Below are 19,618 nucleotides of genomic sequence, written 5' to 3' on the forward strand. Positions count from 1 at the left end.
CCTCCTTTATACTGTCTGCAGGCTTGATCCTGGTGTCCTCCTTCCTCTCCACCCCCTTCCTGTTGTCACGCCTCTGTCTCTGTATCCATTCTCTCTCCATCTCCACACTCTCCGTATCTTCCATCAGGGCAATTTCCAGCACCTCCCACTTCCCAATGATGAACTTTGCCATGACATCTAGCCTTCCCACCAGCTGTACCCTGGCCATGGCCCCCCTCCCCAATACCACCCCTTTTCATCTCCTGTCCTTCCCCCAGAGCAGCTTTTCCTCCTTCCCCCCCCCCCTGAGTCTCAGCACTCTCTCCTCAGCTGTTTTCCTCTCCCGTCATTCTCTCCCTGGCCCCCGCCCGATCTCCCCTTCTCTTTTCCCACTGTAGCACCGCCCCTTTCCTTCTTTTTTTCCCTTCTCCCTCGTATCACTACCACTGGCAGATCCTCCCAGTTTGTTTCATCGTCATCAGTGTGCTACGTATGTGTTGTTTTCGGTGCCAGTCTACCATGACGTCAAGTGCTGTGGTTTTAATAGTGTGCTTCACTTCATGCTCTGGCCGTACTTCGCGTTGTGTTGTTTTTTTAACCACTTTAGTAATAATCTACGTAACAAATTATGCCTCAATACACGTATTTTTGACGTTACACTCACTTTATGTTCACTCCATATTTATAGGTTTTCATTTATTTACGCGCCGTGAACATTTTTTCTTCAGTTACGACGTTTTACGACAGCTATCTTAAGCGAAATTCTGTATCGCCATTAGTATAGTCACAATGTTCATGACACTTAAATAAATGTAAGTATCTGAAGACGGCACGTAAGTTATTATGAAATATCATCATAGGGATATGCGGCTTATCATTCAACTGGTTCAGCTAGTTCATTATAAATTACCTTCCACTTCAAAGTATTATTTACTCTTGCCAAAACGAGAGAGAATGTAAAAACAAAATATGGCTATGAAATATTGAATCCCAGTCGACAAGAAATCAAGAGAATCTTCGTGATTTTTTGCCGTAGGCAGGTCTTTCGTGTGTTGATGAAATCCAGCGGCGGCGGAAAGGCATTGAGCTTGCTCGGAGTAAGCAAAATTATTATTGGCATCTGTTTGCAGCTGCAAAGGCGAAGCAAGCCAATCGCCAGCAGCAAAATTCGAAAATGTGTTCCGGGCTGCATACAGTATGAGTGTCTCCCTCTCTGGCTCTCGGATTTCTTCCACGGGACAGATTAGTCTCGTGGGCTGCTGGTTCCCATACCGTGCTTTATACGATACCGCTTCCACATCCCACGTCACCATGCTAGCGGTAACATAAAAGCAGCTTTTGAAAATATTGTGCCCGCTCGCATCCCACCGTGAGAAGCACTGTCCCCGACATATTCCAGTGCTTTTCAAAAAGCAAAGGCGAAGCAAGCCAATCGCCAGCAGCAAAATTCGAAAATGTGTCCCGGGCTGCATACAGTATGAGTGTCTCCCTCTCTGGCTCTCGGATTTCTTCCACGGGACAGATTAGTCTCGTGAGCTGCTGGTTCCCATACCGTGCTTTATACGATACCGCTTCCTCATCCCACGTCACCATGTTAGCGTTAACATAAAAGCAGCTTTTGAAAATATTGTGCCCGCTCGCATCCCACTGTGAGAAGCACTGTCCCCGACATATTCCAGTGCTTTTCAAAAAGAGAAGTATGCAGTAAAATATACAGTACTCAGAAACTTATACAGGTAACATACACTCCTGGAAATGGAAAAAAGAACACATTGACACCGGTGTGTCAGACCCACCATACTTGCTCCGGACACTGCGAGAGGGCTGTACAAGCAATGATCACACGCACGGCACAGCGGACACACCAGGACCCGCGGTGTTGGCCGTCGAATGGCGCTAGCTGCGCAGCATTTGTGCACCGCCGCCGTCAGTGTCAGCCAGTTTGCCGTGGCATACGGAGCTCCATCGCAGTCTTTAACACTGGTAGCATGCCGCGACAGCGTGGACGTGAACCGTATGTGCAGTTGACGGACTTTGAGCGAGGGCGTATAGTGGGCATGCGGGAGGCCGGGTGGACGTACCGCCGAATTGCTCAACACGTGGGGCGTGAGGTCTCCACAGTACATCGATGTTGTCGCCAGTGGTCGGCGGAAGGTGCACGTGCCCGTCGACCTGGGACCGGACCGCAGCGACGCACGGATGCACGCCAAGACCGTAGGATCCTACGCAGTGCCGTAGAGGACCGCACCGCCACTTCGCAGCAAATTAGGGACACTGTTGCTCCTGGGGTATCGGCGAGGACCATTCGCAACCGTCTCCATGAAGCTGGGCTACGGTCCCGCACACCGTTAGGCCGTCTTCTGCTCACGCCCCTACATCGTGCAGCCCGCCTCCAGTGGTGTCGCGACAGGCGTGAATGGAGGGACGAATGGAGACGTGTCGTCTTCAGCGATGAGAGTCGCTTCTGCCTTGGTGCCAATGATGGTCGTATGCGTGTTTGGCGCCGTGCAGGTGAGCGCCACAATCAGGACTGCATACGACCGAGGCACACAGGGCCAACACCCGGCATCATGGTGTGGGGAGCGATCTCCTACACTGGCCGTACACCACTGGTGATCGTCGAGGGGACACTGAATAGTGCACGGTACATCCAAACCGTCATCGAACCCATCGTTCTACCATTCCTAGACCGGCAAGGGAACTTGCTGTTCCAACAGGACAATGCACGTCCGCATGTATCCCGTGCCACCCAACGTGCTCTAGAAGGTGTAAGTCAACTACCCTGGCCAGCAAGATCTCCGGATCTGTCCCCCATTGAGCATGTTTGGGACTGGATGAAGCGTCGTCTCACGCGGTCTGCACGTCCAGCACGAACGCTGGTCCAACTGAGGCGCCAGGTGGAAATGGCATGGCAAGCCGTTCCACAGGACTACATCCAGCATCTCTACGATCGTCTCCATGGGAGAATAGCAGCCTGCATTGCTGCGAAAGGTGGATATACACTGTACTAGTGCCGACATTGTGCATGCTCTGTTGCCTGTGTCTATGTGCCTGTGGTTCTGTCAGTGTGATCATGTGATGTATCTGACCCCAGGAATGTGTCAATAAAGTTTCCCCTTCCTGGGACAATGAATTCACGGTGTTCTTATTTCAATATCCAAGAGTGTAGGTCCTGGCATAGCGATATGCATATACTAAGATGGTGGTAGTGCACAAGTTATAAAAGGGCAGTGCTTTGGCTGTCCTGGCATTTTTACTCAGGTGAATAATTGAAAGGGTTCCCGTAGACGTTATGGCCGAAGTAACAGACTCTGAAAGTGGATAGGCTGTTGGAGCTAGACGCAGGGGACATTCCATTTCGGAAATCGATAGGGAATTCAATATTCCGATATCCACAGTTTCAACTGTGTGTCGGAAATACATACATAAAAAAAAAGCTTTGCATCACCTCGGTTCCGAGAATTCGAGAACCTGTAATGAAAATTGACTAGAGATCAACATAAACATCATTTCCGCCCTTTTTACTGCTCATGAAAACCACAAAAAGCATGTCGTACCACCATACAGCCAGACCTTCAGAAGTGGTGGTCCAGATTGCTGTACACATCGGTACCTCTAATAACGAGTAGCACGTCCTCTTGCACTGATGCATGCCTGTATTCGTCGTGGCATGCCGTCTACAAGTTCATCACGGCACTGTTGGTCCAAATTGTCCCATCTTCAACGGTGATTCGGCGTAGATCCCTCAGAGTGGTAGGTGGGTCACGTCGTCCATAAACAGCCCTTTTCAATCCATCCCAGGCATGTTCGATAGGCTTCATGGCTGTAGAACATGCTGGCTACTCTAGTCGAGCGATGTCGTTATACTGAATGAAGTCATTCATATGAAGTGCACAATGGTGCCAAAACTGTCGTCCACGAAGACGAATTCCTCGCCAATGTGCTGCCGATATGGTTGCACTATCGGTCTGAGAACGCATTAACGTATCGTGCAGTCGTTAGGCGCCTTCCATGATCACCAACGCCGGCCGGAGTGGCCTTGCGGTTCTAGGCGGTACAGTCTGAAGCCGAGCGACCGCTACGGTCGCAGGTTCGAATCCTGCCTCGGGCATGGATGTGTGTGATGTCCTTAGGTTAGTTAGGTTTAATTAGTTCTAAGTTGTAGGCGACTGATGGCCTCAGTAGTTAAGTCGCATAGTGCTCAGAGCCATTTGAACCATTTTGATCACCAACGGCGTACGTCGGCCCCACATAATCCACCTCAAATCAACAGAGAAACTCCACCTTGCTACACTCGCTACAGGGTGTCTAAGACGTTCAGCCTCACCGGGTCGCATCCAAACACGCGTCCGACGATTGTCTGGTTGAAGGCATATGCGACACTCATCGGTGAAGGGAACATTATGCATATCCTGAGCGATCCGTTCGGCATGTTGTTGGGCCCATCTGTACCGTGCTTCATGGGTTGTGGTTGCAAAGATGGAGTTCACCGTGGACGTCGGGAATGAAGTTGCACATCATGCAGCCTATTGCGCACAGTTTGAGTCATAACATGACGTCCTGTGGCTGCATGAAAAGCCTTATTCAACAATGTGGCGTTGCTGTCAGGGTTCCCCCCGAACCATAATCCGTAGGTAGCGGTCATCCGCTGCACTAGTAGACCTTGGGCGGCGTGAGTGAGGCATGTCATCAGCAGTTCCTGTCTCTCTGTATGTCCTCCACGTCCGAGCAACTTTGCTTGACTCCGAAACGCCTGGACACTTCCCCTACTGAGACCTCTTCCTGGTAAAAAGTAACAACGCGGACGCGATCGAACCGCGATATTGACCGTCTAGGCATGGTTAAACTACCGACAACACGAGCCGTGTACCTCCTTCCTGGTGGAATGACTGTGACCGATCAGCTGTCGGACCCCTCCGTCTAATAGGCGGTGCTTATGCTTGGTTGTTTACATCTTTGGTAGGGTTTAGTGACATCTCTGAACAGTCAAAGGGACTGTGTCTTATACAGCATCCCCTGTCAACGTCTGTCTTCAGGAGTTCTGGGAACTGGGGTGATGCAAAACTTTTTTTGATGTGTGTACAAAACTTCACACACTACCTCTCACCACGAGCAGCGAAGTGGCTGCCGGCATTCACTTAACTATCGAGAGCAGAGGCGATTGCGTGAAGATAGGCAAGAGATGGGCAATACTGCGTGAAAAAACAAGAGACATCAATGTGGGACCTAAGACGAACGTATCCGTTAGGACAGTGTGGCGAACGTTGGCGTTAATGGGTTGCGGTAGTAGATGGCCTAAGCGTCAGCGTTTGTTAACAATGAAACATCGCCTAAATGGCCCCTCCTATATACGTAGGCGTATCCGTTGGACCCTAGACAACAGGAAAACACTGGCCTGGTTAGATGAGTCCCGATTTCAGCTGGTAAGAGCTGATGATATGGTTCGAATGTGGCTGTCCCATGAAGCCATGGACCCCAGCAGTCAACAAGGCACAGTGCGAGCAGGTGTTGGCTTCATAATGGTATAGACTGCGTTTACATGTTTAGGACTGAGTCCTCTGATGCAGCTGAAACAATCATTGAATGAACGATGTAAAGTTTATGGATGAAAATGCGCCAGGTCATCGGGCCCCAGTTGTTTACGATTGGTTTGATGAACATTCTGGACAATTCCAGCGAATGATTTGGGCACGCACATCGCCCGACGTGAATGCTATCGGACATTTATGGGACATAATCTAGAGGGCAGTTCATGCACAAGGTTCTCCACCTGGACGCATTCGCAAATTATGGATGGCTATAGAAGCAGCATGGCTCAATATTTCTGCAGGGGCTTCGACGATTTGAATCCATGCCACGTCCACTAGCTGCACTACGCCGGGCAAAAGGAGATCTGACACGATATTAGGAGGTGTCCCTTGACGTCAGTGTACAAGGTATCAGAGACCTTTTATGCCTGTTCTGGAGAAAGTAGAAATCCTCTGTATGTATTTTAGATATGAACAAGTTTCTGTAGTCCACCGTTTCCCCAGTGAGTATATTTTATCCTTGAGGTAAATATCTGTCAGGGTAGCCACGAATGATTTCTTTACCTGCGAGATTAGAGCGAGGTCAAAAGGTGAAACCTGTGCACGCTCCAACCACGCATGTCATATTGAGCTACATTTGTTTCTTGCCGAAGCACCTTCGAGATAAAAGTTGATTAGTTGCTGTTTCAGAGCAGAGCTCTTCCAACTTATTTTTTCATGTGGTATTCCCAAGTTATTTTCTTCCGCTCTTCATACTCCAGAAAGAAGTACCCCTTTAGTATCCTACTAAACTCTCATCATAATAGCATTCCCAAAGTGAACCAATTTCGCCGTTTATTGTGCAGGAACGTGTCGTCCCACCCAATGATTTGGTTCTGCTTTGGCCCTGTCGAGGTGTAATAGATCGACTCGCATCTATAGTAACAATTAGCTGCACAGAATTTATTCGGTTCCATGTAAAGCGATACAAACACTTCACATAAATTATATTCAGCACATTCTTTTAGACACCAGTCAACGAATGCAAGTCTCAACTCCCTCAAAGCTCTCCCTAAATTAATTCTTGACATGTTATGTAGTTCAGTCTTATTTAGTCATACAGTAAGCATGGTAGAACAGTATTCGTTTGAAGAACAAGGAGATATGGTTTTTTTTACGGACTAGCTTTATAGAGTAGCGACATACTGCACGCTCTATAAAGAATGCAGAAAAATTGTGTCACGAAATTTTAACCCTGGATAGCTGATGCCAATAGCAACCAAAACTACTAATGTTGTGTAGGTCGACAACGCACCTTTTTGAAATACGGAAACTTGGCGTCACACGCCACTATTGGCTGTAGGATTGCATTGTTGCCGTTCGTCGGTTGACGGGCAGTGATATGGTTGTCGCTTCAAACATACAAACGTCCCTCGCCCAGCCGCTGCCCCAACGTGATACGCACGCATGTCGAATAGGTCTTGCTGTTTGTCTACACCTCACGTCAGAGGCATTCACATGTAAGCTTCGCTTCGGAGCACACACACGTCACCTGCAATTTAGTCATACTGTAAGCATGGCAGCACAGTATTCGTTTGAAGAACAACGAAATATGGTTTTTGTTTACGGAGTAGTATATATATATATATATATATATATATATATATATATATATATATATGTGTGTGTGTGTGTGTGTGTGTGTGTGTGTGTGTATACACTCCTGGAAATTGAAATAAGAACACCGTGAATTCATTGTCCCAGGATGGGGAAACTTTATTGACACATTCCTGGGGTCAGATACATCACATGATCACACTGACAGAACCACAGGCACATAGACACAGGCAACAGAGCATGCACAATGTCGGCACTAGTACAGTGTATATCCACCTTTCGCAGCAATGCAGACTGCTATTCTCCCATGGAGACGATCGTAGAGATGCTGGATGTAGTCCTGTGGAACGGCTTGCCATGCCATTTCCACCTGGCGCCTCAGTTGGACCAGCGTTCGTGCTGGACGTGCAGACCGCGTGAGACGACGCTTCATCCAGTCCCAAACATGCTCAATGGGGGACAGATCCGGAGATCTTGCTGGCCAGGGTAGTTGACTTACACCTTCTAGAGCACGTTGGGTGGCACGGGATACATGCGGACGTGCATTGTCCTGTTGGAACAGCAAGTTCCCTTGCCGGTCTAGGAATGGTAGAACGATGGGTTCGATGACGGTTTGGATGTACCGTGCACTATTCAGTGTCCCCTCGACGATCACCAGTGGTGTACGGCCAGTGTAGGAGATCGCTCCCCACACCATGATGCCGGGTGTTGGCCCTGTGTGCCTCGGTCGTATGCAGTCCTGATTGTGGCGCTCACCTGCACGGCGCCAAACACGCATACGACCATCATTGGCACCAAGGCAGAAGCGACTCTCATCGCTGAAGACGACACGTCTCCATTCGTCCCTCCATTCACGCCTGTCGCGACACCACTGGAGGCGGGCTGCACGATGTTGGGGCGTGAGCGGAAGACGGCCTAACGGTGTGCGGGACCGTAGCCCAGCTTCATGGAGACGGTTGCGAATGGTCCTCGCCGATACCCCAGGAGCAACAGTGTCCCTAATTTGCTGCGAAGTGGCGGTGCGGTCCCCTACGGCACTGCGTAGGATCCTACGGTCTTGGCGTGCATCCGTGCGTCGCTGCGGTCCGGTCCCAGGTCGACGGGCACGTGCACCTTCCGCCGACCACTGGCGACAACATCGATGTACTGTGGAGACCTCACGCCCCACGTGTTGAGCAATTCGGCGGTACGTCCACCCGGCCTCCCGCATGCCCACTATACGCCCTCGCTCAAAGTCCGTCAACTGCACATACGGTTCACGTCCACGCTGTCGCGGCATGCTACCAGTGTTAAAGACTGCGATGGAGCTCCGTATGCCACGGCAAACTGGCTGACACTGACGGCGGCGGTGCACAAATGCTGCGCAGCTAGTGCCATTCGACGGCCAACACCGCGGGTCCTGGTGTGTCCGCTGTGCCGTGCGTGTGATCATTGCTTGTAGAGCCCTCTCGCAGTGTCCGGAGCAAGTATGGTGGGTCTGACACACCGGTGTCAATGTGTTCTTTTTTTCATTTCCAGGAGTATATATATATATATATATATATATATATATATATATATATATATATAGTTTTGAAGCGACTTTAAGAAATATATAAGCTGAGCCCAGCCATAGTATTCTGATAAGAACGAGTGAAAGACTGTAACTAAATTTTCGATTTTGGATTTGATTTCGATTCGCGACGTTTTAAAACATAGGATTTTGAGTCACATTATTCTACGCTATTCATTACAACGAGTTAACACGAGTGCTTCAAAAAGCCACACGTAGATACCTATTCCGTAGAGAAATCATTCCATTCACTGACATTATTGTACAAAACATAAATAACAGTTTTAAAAATGACTGTCGCTCAGAAACCGTATACTAATTCCTACATAGAGTTACACAGCCGACCTGTTGCATATAACCAGTAGTCATGTTGGCCTAGGTTTCGACGCCTACTACGGTTGTCTTCATCAGAATCAAATTATGATCAATCCTATAAAATAATTTATAGAAAACTAGGTATGACAAAAACACATTAACCAAGATGACAATTGTCATGACGTACGGATGTTAGTTACGAAATACTACGTTGCTAAGAAGCAATGGTCAGAATTTAGAGCAGCTATGTTCAAATCAAAAATTAAATAAAGCGTTCTCGCCTTTGCCACGTATGCCCAACTGGCAACAACATCAGACAAATCGGCCCAGTGGCTTACATTGCTGCCACGAAAACAATACGAGGTCCGCCGCCTATAGGGTGCGGACAATGACATGTGGCCATTTGAAACATTACAACGAAAATACTTGAAAAAACGGGAGTTAATTTAAAAAAAAACACAGTTTAATGTCTTTTTGAAAATACGCAATAGTCAGGCGGATTAAGTATAAAAGAGCAATCTGTTAGGCTTTACAAAATTACTATTACGTAAAGGACAGAATGATATAGAAAAACTTTTACAAACAGCTGTTCAATGGAGAAAATATTTGCGTGAAGGTAACTTCAACAGCACACATTTATGAAACTCGAAGATAATGATGTTTCGCAGCCAGAAGCAGGGAAAAATGCAGAAAAAAATAGACGAATCAAAATTCCGGTAGCAGTGGATTGAAACTATTGGAAAAATTTTTGGAACGTAGTTGTTACTGTCCATTGATGATGAGGCTATCTTTCTTAGAAATGTGCTTGAAAATCTTAAGCTCTTCGAGTACGTAGAGCCTATGACTTTTCTCTATGCAAAATGGAAATTTCCTCAACGCATTACAGTTTGGGTCCTCAAATTAGCAGATGATCAGCAAAAGTGGAATCGTGTGCATTAGTGCCTCTTTTTCCCAAAAAATTTTCCAGATATCTGACACTAAAACACTTCCAGTTTGTCCTGTATAATAAACGGGACATGTATCACAAGCTATTTAATACACTCCTGAATTGTGAATCTGAGTAAATGTGAACCTGAAATTGTGATTGAGATTTTTTTACAAGTTATTGTTCCTGAAAAAGGCAACTTTGAATCCACATTTTTTTTAATCAGAAGACGACAAATTTATACGAAATATGGCCTAAAAATGGAATCAAATGGTTCAAATGGCTCTAAGCATTATGGGACTTAACATCTGAGGTCATCAGTCCCCTAGACTTAGAACTAATTAAACCTAACTAACCTACGTACATCACACACATCCATCTCGAAGCGACAGTAGCAGCAGCGCGGCTCCGGACTGAAGCGCTTAGAACCGCTCGGCCACAGCAGCTGGCAAAAATGGAATCGAGAAAACATTTTTGCACTCATTACTGTCAGGAATAGCACTGCTGACTAAAATGGTCATTTTAGCGTCAACTTTATCTTCGAAGTCATTGTCAACTAAGCTGTCGTTGCCATTAGCAATACCGAGGTCCAAGTAATTAAGCTGACGCTCGTTGTTTTGTAATTCACAAGTGAAGCTGAAGACTATTTAAAATTTCAAACAAATGCTGAATTCCTTCCCGCTTATCCGGGTATCCTGTGGTAACCGCTAAGAAACTATGTGGTACAGTTAGCTCGCTCGCACGATCGGTCGGTTACATTAATCACTTACCTAGGTAATATCTAGGATATCTATACTTTTTCCACAGTTGCAAGAACATCCCGAGAGTTTTAATTTGCAACAAGACTGACTAAAATTGCACTGACAGCTGCACAATTATAATCAGCTACCCCGATGATGGAAGGACCGTAAAGGCCGTACGAATCCCCAACGGCTTCCAACGACGTCTAATCTCACATATTGTAGGTGTGTTTGTTATGTATGTATGTGTGTGTGTGTGTGTGTGTGTGTGTGTGTGTGTTTGTGTGTGTGTGTGGGTGGGTGGGTGGGTGGTGTGTGTGTGTGTGTGGGTTTGTAAAAACAATGTACATGTGCCGCCTATTCCAGTATATGTATCAACAGCGAAACAGTAGGGTAACTGCAGTGAATGCGTTGGAAAACACAATAAACATTTGCGAAGGGTAAAGGAAATTGCGATGGTAAAAGTAACTGCAGAAAGTACCCCAGAGCTGTGTGTGTAAGAAGATCATATACTTTCCTAAAATCACATGGTTGTTAAAAACTATGCGTAAGTTTAATTTCTGTCCTCGTTGCTTTATTCATTCTTAGACGATCAAGTCTTGTGAAATCGATTTAAGACTTTTGAACAATTGGTACATTTTATTTTTGAGGTACAATACATACATTACAATGAGCAACAGAATAAAATAACTGTCTCCTTCTGCAACATTTATTTGGGGTCGTCAGTGTTCTGACTGGTTTGATGCGGCTCGCCACGATATTCCTCTCCCGTGCCAACATCTTCGTCTCAGAGTAGCACTTGCAACCTACTTCGTCAGTTATTTTCTGGGCGTATTCCAATCTCTGTCTCCCTCAGTAGATTTGCCTTCTACAACTCCCTCTGGTACCACGGAAGTCATTCGCACATTGGCTCAGAATCGACACTGCATCAGTGTGTGGCATTAATGGTGTCGATGAAACCACTCCATTCCTCGGGCATTGATTTCCAAACATTTCGCGGTCGAAAGTGACAGGTGGCAGTGCGATAAGCAACAGGAAGAAATTCTTAACAATTTGTGATACTATTGACATATCCCTGACGCTGCAAGCCTTCTGTAAGGACACTGATGGCTCTCAAACCCATTCAATGTGATGTCGCCCCTTTGGAGTGTAATGTACCCGCAGTTCTTTGTTTGATGTAAAGGGTGGACCATTAGGATCTGTTGAATGCCAATCGACGAAATTTGGAACTTATCAGAAACAGCAAAGGGGTACAATATTTTTTCAGTGCTATCGTTTCACACTGCCCTGTCATGTGATGATGGAGGCCACTATCTTTGGAAATGCAAGAACAAAACGCGAATTAGTACTCTCTAAGATCACTAGTTTCGGCAATAACCTCGGTTGCGTCCACCTCATTCACTGAGGATTTTCTAAGTGTTCCTTTACAGAGTATGCCTTTGAAGTAGTGCTAGGCAACTTCTTATTAGACCTCCAGTGCCAGCTGCCTTTTTGCGGGTACCTAACAATAATTTCATCTTCTCCTCTATAAAGGAAAATTTTTAAAATTCTCAATAAATGTGTGGTGGAGAGGGGAGGATTATTAACGAACTGGAATCACTGAAAAAGCTTGAGACCCCTTTGCTGCTGTGGGTCACGTTCAAATTTCATAGAATATCTTTGAATGGTCTCTAGTGGCTACACCCTGCACATCACAGCGAAAACTGCGGTCACACTCCGCTCCAAAGCGGTGAGGTTACGTTCAAGGGGGTTGCTAGACCACGATGCTTTTGGAGATGGGTTGAAACTTGAGGGAGGTGTCATCAGTACCAAAGACCGTCAAGGACGTCGTTTTCGATCACGAAACATGTGGGAATCAACGCCACAGGGAAGGGACAGTTTCATTAACACGCTTCATAACAACCCCTGAGACTAATTTGTGCCGGAGCGGCAATACGTCTGAAACGTTTCCTTCGAACACTCACAAGAAAACCGGCGATGTCAGCGCTGAACTTCGTCTTCCTGACGTCCAACATAGAGCCGTCAAATGAAGGTCTCAAATACGGGTAAGAGGGGCTACGAAGACCTTCCGATCGTTTGAAACTCTTTCACTTCAAGATGAGAAACATGTCTCCTATTGGGAAATCAACTTTTCCTAATAGTGGATTCCCTGGTTGATTCCAGGGAGGGCATTAAACAGCGAGGTCATCGGTCCAATAGGATTAGGGAAGGATGGAAAAGGAAGTCGGCCGTGCCTTTTCTAAAGGAACCATCCCGGCATTTGCCTGAAGGCATTAAGTAAACGACGGCCCGGGCGCAGGTTTGAACCGTCGTCCTCTCGAATGTGAGTCGAGTGTCCTAACCACTGCGCCACTCGTAACAGTGACTATTAACTGCGATAATGACTGAACGGACAATTTATAGAGAAGTTTGCTTTTTGGTAACTATGACTTCACAGTCCAGCGGGAGGCAGAAAGGAATAAAATTTGGTGCTATCTTTGAGTACCAAAATAAGAAGGTCTTCTACGTAGGGTGCTCTGCAGCTTGTATGTATTTAATAGCGGAGACGATATAGATGACATTATCAGAGGGCTAATTAAAAAAAAATTAAGTCAGTAGGAATGGATTGCATTCCATCGGAAATACTGAAAGCATTGGGGAATCGGCTATAAAGCGACTATCCTAATTGATGTGAAGAAACTATGAGACTAGCGATATACCATCAGACTTTTGGAAAAATATCATCCACACCATTACAAAGATAGCACGGTCACATAAGTGCGAAAACTGTCGCATTGTCAGCTTAACTGCTCATGCATCCAACCTGCTGACAACCGTAAAGGAAGGGGAAAAATTTAGGATCAGTTAGATTACGACAAGTTTGGATTTAGGAAAGGTCAAGTCACCATTTAGGCAGATCTCACCTCCAGCTTGATGACGGAAGCGAGGCTGTAGAAAAATCAAGACACGTTCGTAGGATTTGTCAACCTACAAAAGGCGCTCGACGATGTAAAATGATACAAGGTGTTCGAAATTCTGTGAAGAATACGAGTAAGCTAAATTGAAACACGGATAATATGTAGTGTATACAAGAACCAAAGGAGAACAATAAGACTGGAAGACCAAGTGCTTGGATTAAAAAGAATGTAAGAGAGGGTAGCAGTCTTTCTTCCCTAGTGTTCAGCCTATACATTGCAGAAGTAGTGACGGAAATAAAAGAAAGCTTCAAGACAGGAATAAAAATTCAGCATGAAGGGATAACAATGGAAAGATTAGCTGATGACATTTCCTGGGTGAAAGTGAAGGAGAATTACAGGATCTGTTCGATGGAAAGAACAGTATAATGAGCAAAAAGATATGGATTGAGAATAAATCGGAAATGGCAGACGTAATGGGGTGCAGCAGATATGAGAATAGCGAGAAACTTAATATCGGAGCTGGTGATGAAGAGGGAGACAAAGATGAGGTATTTTTCCCTCTTAGAAGCAAAATAATGCATAAAAAACGAAGCAAGGAGGACATAAATAGCACAGTAGCAGAGGCAAAGAGGACATTTTTGGCCAGGAAAATTCTACTGGTATCAAATCTAGGCCTTACTTTGAGGAAGAAATTTCTGAGAAGTTTGGGGCACAGCATTATACCCCGGTAGTGAGCCATGGACATTCCGAAAACCAAAGCAGAAGAGAATCTAAGAGTTTGAGATGTCATGCTGAGAGGAAAACTGAAAATTAGGTGGACTGATAAGATCGAAAATATGGAAGTTTCCCGCACAGTCTACGAAGGACGGTTCATACTGAAAACTGTGACAAGAAGACGGGACTCTACCACACATGTCTGTGTCGTTTTTAAACATCAGTAAGAACTTCAGTTAGTACAGTGGGTTGCAGTATGTGCCAGTGATGATGTGCTAAACGCGAAGGTAGCAAATAAAAGCTCCCTAAATGCTGCCCGTGGTGTACAGCGAGATTGCTTTCATCACAGGAAGAGGAGTATAGAGATAGCCTCTGCGTGAGCAATGTAACTTGCGGCATTGTGTGTGGCACGGCCGTCAGGTTTCGTAGCGGTTACGATAATGACTGGTCAGGCTACGGACTTGTGAAACCTGACAGCGGGCAGGCGCCGGTTTCCTCCACGTGATTTCGCTGCGTCAGAGAAATACCGCGAGCAGCGACCGCAGTTTGCTGCGGTGGGGATCCCGGGGAAGTTGGCGACGCCGCGTGAGTTCGGACAGAGCCGGTCGACGCCAGGCCACGCAGGATTTCTCTCAGGTCATGCGGAAGCCGCGTGCAGCTGCCGTTCCCTCTTGATTCATCGGCGCTCTGTTGTCGCCCATCTCGGGACTTCACTTCGAGTGATTTTCCACCAGTTGTGGGGAGTAGAAAAGCCCACCTGACACGGTGAGAGCATCGCTGATTACACTGGCCAACGAAACTAAAGTTATCTCCACGACTCGGAAACGAAAAGAGAACTTTCTTACGAAATCATCATTTCTGAATACAAAAATTACAATAAAATGCTGAACTGCTTCCAGTCTAATGTCATCGATAGCTAGTATTGATGAAAAGTACACCCAATGGAAGTAATAAAAATACAACTTCCCTGGATGTTACAGATAGCGTCTCTTTGCCTTTGCTTGTATTGTGCATCTGAAATATATCTAACGATAGTCGAACTTAATTAGCAAGGACTAACTTGCTCCTGTGTCCCTGATATGGTTTTCTTTCCATTGTAGATATTACTTGGTAGGAAAGTTTCCTTGTCCATCGCTGATTGTTCTGCAGTTTTCTGAAAAGGCGTCTGTGTGTGAGTTGAGAAACGTATCTTTAGAGGTATAAAGCAACCCATTGGTTGGTACGATGATATAAGGTGCTCCAGTACGTCCAGCTCTGAACCCAAGAGTTTCCCAATATATTTGTGACCAATTTTCTGTACAAAACCGATGCAGAATGTTGTAACAATGCATCCAATTCAAGGTTATTGAGGAGTTCTCGAGTTTGATGTCCAATACATATTCGGAAGCTATAAAAACATTGACGGAGGGGCAAGAAATCGGCTACCCAAGATGATCTGAAGAAACTATGAGACTAGCGATATACCATCAGACTTTCGGAAAAATGTCATCCACACAATTACGAAGGTAACAAGGTCAGATAAGTGCTAAAACTGTCTCACTGTCAGCTCAACTGCTCATGCATTCAAACTTCTGACAGCCGTAATATGCTGAAGAAAGGGAAAAAATTGAGGATCAGTTAGATGACGACCAGTTTGGCTTTAGGAAAGGTCAGGTCACCAGATAGGCGGATTTAACCTCCAGATTGATGATGGAAGCGGGGCTGGAGGAAAATCCATACACACTCATAGGATCCGTCAACCTGCAAAAAGCTTTCGACAAAATAAATTGATGCAAGATGTCCGAAATTCTGAGAAGAATAGAACTATAGGGAAAGGTGGATAATATCCAATATGTGCAAGAACCAAAAGGGAAAAGTAAGACTGGAAGACCAAGTGCTCGGATTAAAGAAGGTGTAAGAAATATGCAGTCTTTCAGGAATTCGTGGAAATTTACTCAGAATGTATCTGAATGGTTCTCTGTCTTGGTTCACACTCTTAACAAAGTTCTTGATTAAATCTAGCTTAAAATGTTAAAGACGAAGTAAAATCCTGTTGGAATATATCTTTTTTCCTGATTCTTAAGATTTAAGGAATCTTTTTTCACGTGGAAGGAAGCCTTATCTCGGCTATACCAATCGCACAGAAGACGGCGATATTTTGTGTAGCCGAGATACAGACCAACAAATATGGCTAGAACTTTGAAGTCACCACCAATATTCCAATTCTATTAACCATAATATATAGCTCTCAACAGGTTTTCCATGTTGTCATACGTCTCCTTACAGTCCACTGCATAACTGATTGGGATTAATGACAACGTGTTTGCACCATTCACTAACGCAGCTTTCAGACTTAGTTTAGATGCGTTTATGAGCAGGCACCAGTCATGGGGAGTATGTTCTGTGTTAAGTTTGCTCGTAAGACTTGTCACATTTTTACAATTCACTAGATCATTTTCCACTGAAAAATAGACTTCCGGAGTCTTTTCACATGCCCGAAAATCAGATTCTTTACTATATTGGCCAAGAGCTTCCCACTGCTTCATTCTATATGCCAGGAATCCTGCGCCACATTTTTAAAACCCCAGGGCTCTCACAAGATCATTTAATCCATATTGAGTGATCCGAACGGCATTTCAAAGATGAAATGTTAGCTGTGAACTCAGGATCAGTGGATGACGACGAACCTACAACACCCTTTGACAGGATTGCGACCGGTTGGTCCCTGTCTTGCTCTTCATCGGATGAACCACTGAACTAAGATGCGGCAGGTTGTGGAACAAATAGTTCTGTGACTGTGGTACAGGACGAATAGCTGAAGGGACAGTTCCTGGTAAAAAAATCCGATAGCTTTGATGTTTTCAGAGTAAAATGTATATTTTCTCCCTTAACAGTAGTTTGGAAACCCTGTAAACTATCACATAAGCAATGAAAAATCCCCGTCAGAATAACCCCAGTCAATTAGATTTAGTGGTAAAACTACTAAATTGGCAACACTGATGAGGCTGCTGATTTTTATTTATTAGCGTTATAGTGCAAGGGATAAGAATGGCAGTGTAGCTGACAGCCAAACAACGAATGTTTCTGAAATAGGCAGACAGCTTCTCTTGCTATGAACCCATATTTTGCGTACTTAGGTATATCCGGCGATAACACAGACTTCAAAAACTAATGTCATATTCGTCAATACCACTCTAACATTAGTAGGAAACAGTTGTTTCTATCTCCGAAGCATTTTCAGTGTCGACCAGTGTTATTAATTAAGGGAAGTATTTTGCTGCCTTATGATTTGATCACTAAGAATCTGCCGTCAGATGTCAGCAATTAAGACGAAAAGAACATATTAGTGAGGCACAATGTTGTTGCACCTAGTTGTGAGGACGCTTTTCTCGTCCAATCGTGCATCACTGCGTGATGAGGATTGGTAGCATATTCACAACTGACCTGGAAACATTGAAATGTGTTGGCTCTTCTTTGGCCACCACTGATCTTGTTTACTGTAACGTCACCGCGGTTTTTAGATAACGTCGAAAACCAATAACATCGTGCGTGAGTAGTAAAGAGAGACAGGCGTTTGTTATACAACAAGAAGCTGACAATGAAGTTCAAGATATATATTTTAAAGGTACATTCACTAAAAGCTTGGAACTTATGAAAGACAATTCTGTGTCAGTGTTAAAAACTATGCCTAAGCGGGCTCTCATCTGATAGCTCCTTTCAAAAACATTAGAAAGATTGAAATTTTAGTCGACAGATGAACTAGTGTCGGGGGAGGAGCAAGTTTTCTACAAATTTTATTTTGTTATTTATAAACTTCTTTACATCTTCAGATTTTTAAAAATAAACACCGTATTTAAAATACAAAAATTCAAAGTCAAATGGTAAAACACGCCTTAAATGAGTATAAGGGTAATTTTATGCTTCTGAAATCCGCTATTCGGAAGGCGCCAATTAGCCCATATTAACTTTCGCAAACTCATTATATCTACTAGACAGTAATACCACACATCAACAGCGTAGTCTTGAGATATAAATATATTTTTTAATTAAACACGATGTATTGATTATAAAAGCAGTTCTTGCTGTTATAATTACGCGCATCTGATAAATGAGAAACTATGCCCTGTGAAATATTTTTTGGTTATGTTTTAGTTTACAGTCCATAGTTTTTTATCAGATTTTGGTTACTGTACTGCTTTTGTAGTAACTAAATCCTGTTTTTGTCAAGAATACATGTAATGTTAAAACTCATGCTACAGTTATATAGATATTACTATCCAGCAGATTTAATGAGGCGTGTTATTTTTTATCAGAAACCCACATATGCTAACTGGGTCCATCTAAACAAAGATGAAGCGGGGTTAAGCGAAGAGATCTTTTATGGAAATCTGTACGTATGTATGTATGTGTGGGTGGTTGGGTGGGTTGAGGGGGTGTGCACACGCGTTCGCTTACGTTTTTCATGACTCAATAGAGTACAACAATAGAAGCGAAATTATTTTTCAGCCATGCTTGTCATAACCGTTTCAACAGAGAATGGATCGTTTCTCCTCAAGTATCACTTCTAACATCAGTAACTATATTGACAGAGGTAGAATTTAATTATATCACAAAACAGGCACTAATAGGTACCGATTTCAGTAACGGGTCAGTACTTGCGTAACGACCTGTCGGAAATTGCTATTCGTATAATGACTTATGGGAAACAGACTGCCTTTAAACAGTATATTATTAAATAACACTCACACATATCAATACAAGGCTTTATGCAGCAGCTCATTTTCAAGCAATGAAAGTAACAAATCCTCAAAGAAGCTGCAAGAAAAATAGTCATTCTCATATGTATTCATGTCATCACAGTCATTCATGACAACTTCATTACACTGTGTGTACAGATATTGTACGGTATTAGCTGTTTTGTTCGAATCATTTTTTTTTTTTTTTTTTTTTGCCCGATCTATTTTTGAAAGACAGGGTTAAGGAAAACTTTCAAATAATTATGAATGCAAACTGATGGAACTTAGTGCTATCGTCTCTATTCCATCATCAACGGGTATGAGGTTTTCCGCTGCTTGGACAAGATGGTGCGCTATGTTGTATACCACGGTTCCATATTCCCAATCAAGAGTAAAGGTTCACCGCGTATTCTGGCCGCGGTGGTCTCGCGGTTCTAGGCGCGCAGTCCGGAGCCGTGCGACCGCTACGGTCGCAGGTTCAAATCCTGCCTCGGGCATGGATGTGTGTGATGTCCTTAGGTTAGTTAGGTTTAAGTAGTTCTAAGTTCTAGGGGACTGATGACCACGGCAGTTGAGTCCCATAGTGCTCAGAGCCATTTTTTTTGCGTACTCTGACTGTGACTACGGAGAGTCATAGGCGAAAGTAAACCCACAAAT

This window comes from Schistocerca nitens, chromosome 4 (genome assembly GCF_023898315.1).
Source record: "Schistocerca nitens isolate TAMUIC-IGC-003100 chromosome 4, iqSchNite1.1, whole genome shotgun sequence".
Taxonomy (NCBI): Eukaryota; Metazoa; Arthropoda; class Insecta; order Orthoptera; family Acrididae; genus Schistocerca; species Schistocerca nitens.